The 8,008-nt window shown below is 32.1% G+C and overlaps 1 pseudogene; it reads right to left on the reverse strand.

The window, feature by feature from the left end:
• Positions 1 to 279: 279 nt before the first annotated feature.
• Positions 280 to 7,444, reverse strand: LOC117915168 (annotated as a pseudogene).
• Positions 7,445 to 8,008: the final 564 nt, after the last annotated feature.

Raw genomic sequence — 8,008 nt, forward strand, 5'->3', positions numbered from 1 at the left:
TAGTACACAATTGCTTTCAGCCTCCTTCGTTTCTGGTCTTTTGAGACCATTGGGTTCTATTTGTATCAAATGATATATTAAGCTTAGTAATACTTACATTATTTCAATGTTGTAATGACATATTGCTTATTGTGAGTTTCATATTATCTTTATACCCTCATCTTCCACTTATCATTTCATACAATTTGTTTTCAGACATATAATTAATACTAATGACTATATTAGTTCTTCAATTAATTATATTCAATCTGGGTAAACAAGTAGTACATAATTCAACAGCTAGTTTCTATCAGTGTACATGGTTGCAGTTGGGGGAGGGGCCTCAGGAGGCTCGGGCGCATCAGAAGGGCTCACCCTTGAGTTCATAGTTGCAGTTGGTGGAGAGGCCTCAGGATGCTCCGGGGCTTCAGAAGGACTCACTGTTGACCACCTTGGGGTGATCCATTCATCTCCAGTGGGACGGGGAGACAAATTTGACGTTCTCTCATAAGGAATCTCAGTTTGTCTACTATGAAAGAAACGTACTAATTGAACAGTCTTCATCCAGACACTTTCATCACTTGGGTTTGTATCACTTCTGGATGACTGGTGGCGTTTAAAATCGATGAGCAGGCAAAGGAAGAACAATAGAAAGCAGAGGGTGGAAGTGGCGCCACATAAAAAGTAGAGAGCCCAGAAGTTCCGGAGGCTTAGCTCATCAGTTTCGATGGCGGAACACTCTGCAGAACGCGGAAACCACTTGTCTTCTAATGATTTTAGAATCCCCTTCTCAGATATGGTTAGGATGGCTTCAGAGACATCAGCAGCTAGTGGAGATCCTTTCTGAAAGGCCTGCATGGGGATTAACGAGGATGAAATAAATGACCAAAGGTGATTTCATAGTAAGAATACTAAACAAATTCCATATACCGTATACTATCCTATCCCACTGAGCAAAGGTTCAACTAATTCGTACCCCAGACAAGGGATGGGCAACTTTTCTTTGGAGAAAAAGGGCATGACAAGGGAAATCAGTTTGGGCCACTCCATACATTTGGTGGCCTAAACTTTCCTCCCTCAAGCAAATTTCCCAAGAAAAATTTAGTGAATGCAAATGGGGAAGAGTTCGAGTTACTACTCACAAATCCTAATCCTCCGAATCTGTTGAGGGGTTGGGTGGCAGTGTAATTCTTGCAGAACTGATTGATAAAAACTTTTGCGTAAGGGAGTTCAAGAAAGGCAGCTATGATGTTCCCACTCTGGAATTCGCCAGGATATTGGTATTGGTTGCTAATATTCTTGATATCAGCCCCTTCGAATTTAATCACATTCTCCAAGTATTTCCTCACAAATGAATCACCATCACAACCAACCACAGACTTGGTATCTTTTAGCCATTCGACATCTGTCACATTGGATTCAAGTCGTCGGACAGTGAGGATTGAAGAGAGACTAGCAGTGTAGCTGGAGGTTAAGACGAAGACAACAAATAGCCACACCACTATCACTACTCGAGTAATATTGCTATGAATTGCCTCCCCTGGAAAATGAAAAATGAAACAACAGGATGCTAAGTAATTTAATTATTGAGCAAACCAAAATCTCTTCCATTTTTATTATTACTACTTACTATGAGCAAAGAAAAGAGAAGAGCAGGTGAACCAAAGAGCAGTCCCAAGCTGATTCTTCCATGGGCCTCTGAATGCCGGATTATTGGATTGGTACTCCAGTACCCAAACTATGAACATGGTGTAGATCAAGAGGGCACCTGTGACTACCCACATTTCCATGGTGAAAGGCTTCAGGAACATCCATGCCTTCTGAGGTTCTTCAGAACTTACTTGTACTATAACCAATCCCGACTCAGCATATGGCACTGTGAATTCCACTTTTTTTGAACGGTTGGCTAGTATGGTCACATCCCCAACCACAGCATCATAGGTCTTCCATGTATTTGATTCACAAGAGATGCACACAAAATTTCTATCAGAAACAAATGATTGAAACAAATACAAAGTCTGATTCAGGAATTCTGAGAGTTAATCTTCTGTACTATGTTCACTGCTGTCTTATGACGACGAAGTCAAAAGTTAATATATCAGAAAAGTCTACTAAGCAGTATTTCTTCCATAAAAAAAAACTTTCTTAAATTCCGCCTCTCTTGCTGTAGTCAAGCAGGCAAATATTGACTAGGAGAGAATGATTTTCATTTATCAAATACCTGTTTCAGTTGTTTTCGTCTAAACCAACAACACGTTGGTCAGTAAGCCAGACAGATGCTTTATGCGTCATTAGAAAAGGAAGAGGGACAAAAGCCAGCTGAAGATACAAATAAATTAATCATGGACATTACAGGGATCGAAGTTGAGATTTACTTCTAGTGTGGGGAATCTCATGATTATTGAGAAAGATTTAAAGATCAAAGGCTAGAGATAGGAGTAATTACCTTGTTATAAACAAAATCAACCAGCTCATCGTATGTGCCAATAACTGGATGGAACTCGTAGGGTAGAGAGTAATTTTGCTCCAAAATTTTTAACACCTCGCGGAAAATATCAATACAGAAACCACTATATCTTTTGTCGGCTTCGGCTTCGGCTACGTCCACCATCACAAACTTGTCGAAAGAGGTTTTAGCTGGAATTCCAATCTTCAATGGTTTTGCATCAGTGGGCATTTCCCATCCCTTGGGGACACGTTTTATTAGGTACCCAGGCCAAATCACTGGACCATCCAAAACCTTTGTGGTGTTTCTACTGCTATTTTTGTCTCGACCTTCTCTTCTGAAAGGGTTGTCTAAGTCCTGCGTCCAAAAGTCAAGCTCCTTGTAGCCCGTTCTAACAACGTTTATAATCCTGAACGGCAACGAATTTGAATTTGATAGATCACCCCCTTCAAAAATAATGTTGCCACTTAAACCACTGAAGTTTCTTGCTAATATATTTTTTAACATCATTTTTGGAGTATTAGTATCATCACTAGCTAATCTCTCCAGGGCCCGTGCGATGACAGCAATGCTATCATATGCTCGCAGTGCATGAATTCCCGGCTGGGTGTTGTTTTCCTCTGGGTTTTCGGATTTAAAATTTTTCTGAAACTGAGCAGAGAATTCTAGGAAGGGCCTATTGGATTTGGAATAGTAGGACTTGATTCCTAGAGCCCCTTCCATATAGGGGATAACAGAGGTGTCCATGGAATCCAGGAAGCTTGAAATGCTATCTGTAATGATCCAGGCTGAGTCTTTCCCCATAAAATCCATTCGCCTTGCTTCTTGGAACAAATGGGTAGCCATTGGTAATGATGATTGAAGAACAATGAAAACCCTGGATTGTGTGCTCAGAAGCTTCAAGAGCTCTTGATATACTGCTTCTCTTGGATCAGATAGAGATGATATGGGAAGAAGAGACAAATGGTACTCGATCTCCGATCCAACTCTTTGAAGAGCTTCAGATAAAAGAGTTAACATCTCAGCGTTTCCACCTTACGCATCATCTTCGTAGATTGCAATGACCCCTCGCCAGTGATAGGAGTGAACGATGGCTGAAATGCACCTTACCTGTTCATATATATTGCTGCCCATTTGTATCAGGGTGGGCCTTCCAAGCTGCCTCGACGGCCGGACACTCGCTGATGCCGCCAATGAAAGAACTGGTACTTGAGCTTGGTTTTCGATTTCAGCAGCTAAAGCTGCTTGCTGCCATGTATTCATGCCCACAATCACTTGCACTTTCTCCTCTTTAATCAATTCTTCAGCTGCAATTAAATGTTATGAATTCCATTTTTATTGTGCCTATTTCATTCATATTCACAGTACATAACAGTGTTTTTCACTACATAGAAGCAATAAAAATCTATTTCCACCTATTTCATTTGCTTTTCCTTTTTCTTTTCTTTTTCCTACTTAAAACAAGTTTTTCAAGTTATCCTAAATTTAGGGAGAATTATCTAATATGGATAAATTCAGAGCCCAAAAAAAATCACATTCGCCATAATATATTAGAATAATAATTTTGTACATAATTCCAATACTACTCTCCAATCAGCTGAAGTTTTATTCCCATTTTCTCTCCAAATTAAATTAAGTTTTATATCAATTAAGTTCTATTCTTTTTTAATACTTTGATTTTAATTAATTTTTTTAAAATAATTCACTTTTTTCCCTATTTTTGAAAATCTACTTAATTTAAAAGGCAAACTTTATTTTTTGAAAATACAATTCATTTATTCATTATGTTTTTTACTTTCTTTATTAAATTTTTATTTTAACATCATGTGTAATTAATGCATTATAATAAATTAGTTTTTAATATAAAAATATACTCACCTATAATAATTAATAATCTAATAAATAAATACTAATATTTTAAATAATATTGATTTCAAATATATATATATATATAATATTTAATTTTGTTTCGTACTCATAGTATTTTTATATTTATAATGTTTATAATTTTCATATTATGGATCTCATTTTTTATTTTTAAAGGATATTAAACCTAAATTTAAAATAAAAAAAAAAAAAAAAAAAAAACCATCCACATGTATTGAAACTAAAACTTTTTCTTCAAATAAAAAAATATATATTTAAAAATATTAATTTACCTTTAATTTTATTCAACAAAAAATTGGTAATGATCATCTTTTAAGAGTGTTAAACTTTAAAAGCATTATTTAAAGGTATGTAGAATTAAAATTTTAAAAATGTTTGCATTAGAATTTTAACTATAAATTCACAATTCTCATCATAACACATTGATATTTAAAAAGAAAAACTAATGTTTTTTATTAAATATGTAAAAAAAAAAAGTACATTTTTGTTTAATTAAAAAAGTAAACGATTACAATTGTTTTTATTTTAATAAATAATGTTTTTAAAAAGTACATTATGTTTATTTTTTTGGGCATATTATTTAATAATTGTTCTCAAAGTTATAGCAATGACAATAAAAAAAAAAAATCAAATGGACTTAGTATATCATGTTATTTACAATGGTATTTTTAATTAGTAACATTGTTACTTTTAGGTAAAAATAATATTACTATCTTTAGTAGCATGTTTAATGTAAAAGCTAAAAGGGTGATGAGTGATAAATAATTTAGTAGATCCTTCTATCTATAGTGGCACTTTTAGTTACTAACACCGGTACTTATAGGTAAAAACTATATTACTATCTCCAATAACATGATTGAAGTGATATGTTTGATGTAGAGAATAAAGTGGTGATAGGTAATATGACAACTACATACATGAATCCAATCAAGTGTACCTCTTAGCTTGTCTTATATAGGTGGTAGTTCACCTTTACCTGGTTGGAGGGTACTCTTGGAAACATGCACAAAGTTACTATTCTAATGTATGAAATGAAAATTATTTTTCCCAAAGTGTATTGCCCCATGAAAGTGATTTTTTTGGATTTTGAATTTATATGGACAGTCGCCAAGGATGAAAATATCGGTAATTGCGGATATATCGGAGATATATCAACGAACATTTTGATAAAAAATATCAGTGAACCTAAAATTAATGAGAAATTATAAAAATATAAGAAAAACTCTTAAAAATAAAATTAGAAGTATAATAGAATTGTAATTGATATATATATATAATTTATTATATTTAATAATAATATTGTATGTGATAATAAAAAAAATATGAATTTCATAAGTATACATTTATTATTAAATTCTATCAAATATTATTTGAAAATAATATTGTGATATTTGATTATAATATATCGAATTTAAAAATATATTTAATATTAAAATTATAATTTATATAATTCAATGGTATTAAATGATATAATATAAACGATAATATATATATATATATATATATATATATATTATATATATAATATATATATATATATATATAATTTTTAATACTTAATTAATATATTAATGATATTAAAAATATGAAAAAAAAATTATCATGATAATTTTTATATTTTTGTTATTCAAATAGATGAAAATTTTTTATTTAATTATAATTAATTAGTTCTTTAAAATATTTTTTTTAAATTATGTTTACATGTTGAATTAAAGTATATATATATATTTGGTGCAACTTATATAACAAGGGAAAGCTTGCCTCGGTGACTGGCTCACTGCATTGCAGACCTTTTGGTTTGACTGCACATCGTTGACCGTTCCTTTGACCGAAGAAAAATTAGACCGCATTGACCTTGATCGAAGAAATATCAGGCCACGTTGACGGGCCCTTGACCAAAGAAAAATAAGTGAAGTTTGACTACACGCCGCGTTGATCGCACCAAAATATCACGATAAATAAGTAAAATATCGATAAATTCTAAAAAACTATTTTTCCACCTAATACTCGACTAAAGGAGGAAAAAACAAGGGAGAATTATGTTTTGGGGGTAGATGGCCCCCAAATTAACAAAAGGTTCATGTAACTCTTCAAATTGAGCCCAAGACTCAATAAAAGTATGAAAATTGAGTTGAAGGATATAATCCTTCAGTATTTCCAAAAATGTCTTTTGTTGATTTTGAGAAAAAAAAATTAATATTTTTGAAAAATACTTTTATTTAATTTAATATTTTTAAAAAATAAATTTATTTAATTTAATATTTTTAAAAAATAAATTTATTTAATTTAATATTTAAAAAAATATTTAATTTAATATTTTTTTAAATACTTTAATTTAATTTAATATTTTTGAAAAAAAATTAATTTAATATTTTTGAAAAAAAAATTTATTTAATTTAATATTTTTGAAAACTACTTTTATTTAATTTAGTATTTTTGAAAAAAAAATTTATTGAAAAAAAATTATTTAACTTAATTTTATAAAATATTTTATATGTGTTCTTAAAGGGTATATTTGTCCGTTACTATTTCATATCATTCAACTCATCTACCCCAAAAGATAATTCTCCCAAAAAACAAAAGGAAAGAAAAAGGAAAAGCATCATAATTTAATATTTTTTATGCTACTGTGATTGCAAAACGGCCAATATAAAGACATCCATCTCTCTTTATCTTCCTACTTTTATTGTTTAAAATATTTTTATCTTTATCTTCTTTATGTCCATTCAACTTTTTAACCCCTAATGCTTCCTCTTCCTTTTCATTGTGTCATGAATGATACAAAGGAAGATAATGAAAGAATGGGACGGGAAAAAAGAAAAACAGGAAAGGACAGATTAGAATCAAGATTGAGGCGGGTGTTAAAGAAGATGAGGATGATTTCATCCTTTCATAATTAATTTTTAATTAAAAATAAAAATAGAAGACATCTAAGAGACATAGAGATAGTTTGGGTGGTTGATGGATCAATATTGAAAATAATAGGTGATCAGACAGCTGTAGAAGGGATCAAGGAAGAGATGACCAACCTATTAAGGCCGCCCGGTAGAGTTCTCCGGTGAAGTTCCGGAAGATAAGAGAGAGCTTATGATTCTTAGAATTGTTATTGAACTTGTCTACGGCCATCTTCATGGCGGTTTTTTCCTCTTTACCTTTACGAGAATTAGCATCAATGATTGCCCCAATGATGGTGGAGTTGTCATCTGCTGCAGTACCTGTGATGTATCCCAGATGGGAGACAATTAAAAGAATGGAGGTAAGTGAAAAGTAGATGCAACATGGTGTTGGAGAATTTAGTGGGGCGGGCATTTCGGCTCTTTGCAATCAGCAAGCAAGTGCCTGAAAGGAGATTCTTCTGAGCTTACATAAATATGAATCCACAAGTAGAATCCTTCATTTTGAATCCCCAGTACGAAGTTTCCTGCTTACTTCGAAAGTCAAGTCTTGCTGTGTTGAAATCAACGAAGGATGGACATAAAGAAAATATAAAAGAAAAGTAGAAAAAAAAAAAAAAAAAAGAATTGTGTTTTGGGCCCAGTTGGACCTAAAAAATAATATTTGGTCCATATAACTTCCATAATTGATGGAAATGATATAAGATATTAAAAGACCAATATATCCTTCAAATTTCTATACATTACCTTTTAAGGATATAAAATAGTGATGGACTAAAATACCCTCTGACCTTTCACATAA

Source organism: Vitis riparia, chromosome 5 (assembly GCF_004353265.1).
Source record: "Vitis riparia cultivar Riparia Gloire de Montpellier isolate 1030 chromosome 5, EGFV_Vit.rip_1.0, whole genome shotgun sequence".
NCBI classification, from domain to species: Eukaryota; Viridiplantae; Streptophyta; class Magnoliopsida; order Vitales; family Vitaceae; genus Vitis; species Vitis riparia.